The following is an 848-nucleotide window of genomic DNA, read 5'->3' on the forward strand; positions in this document are numbered from 1 at the left end:
CTGATATTGGTGTACATAACATGAGGAAGGAGCATCCTTGAGAAAGAGAAGATCAGATGCAAATTTATAGGTCAGGGAGTTCTATTGTGCTCCAGGAGCCAAAATAGTCCAAATAGTTTATTCTAATTCGGACAGCCTTGCAGCTTCCTCAGAAGTTTCTGTCCTGAGGTCTCTGGTATTATCCAAGTAATCTATATTTCTGCTCTGCTACCTCTCCTGCTTGCTTTTCTCCAGTACAGCTTCTCCAGGTTTTTGAGGTAGATATGTGTGTAACAACTTTGTAAGAAATAGCTTTCCCATAGCCACTGAAGAGCTTTCTGTGAAGGATTATAAAGTGCACCAACGGTGAAAGGCCTTTTCAAGAGCAGACTGAAGACTCACTGGAAATACTGAAAGGTAGGGAACATAAATCACAGAGCCAAAAGACAGAAAATCCGCAGAAAGAACTAACATCCCTTAACAAAGGGATTAAATCCTCAGCAACAATAACGGGAACTGAGCATCCAAATCCCTGACATTGCTGTGCAAATCTCAGTCACAGAGGATATACAAGCCCCTAGGGAATGTGAGATGGCAGCTAAGCAAGACATTAGGGTGTACCATTTCTCCCAATAAGACTGTAGCAGATTGTTTATCCTGAAGTGGGGCAGAAAGATTCCAATTCTTGAAATGTCTGACCTATACAGAAACTTCTACACTTCTAACTTTCTATATTTTCATCATGCAAAAATCACCAGTCCCAGATTTTTTAAAAGAGATGCTGTCATCTGGTTAGTGTCTTTGTATGCATTAAATTTAAACCTTACATGTATCATCATCATCATCATCATCATCATCATCATCATCAT

Source organism: Lepidothrix coronata, unplaced genomic scaffold (genome assembly GCF_001604755.1).
Source record: "Lepidothrix coronata isolate B3197 unplaced genomic scaffold, Lepidothrix_coronata-1.0 Scaffold47, whole genome shotgun sequence".
NCBI classification, from domain to species: Eukaryota; Metazoa; Chordata; class Aves; order Passeriformes; family Pipridae; genus Lepidothrix; species Lepidothrix coronata.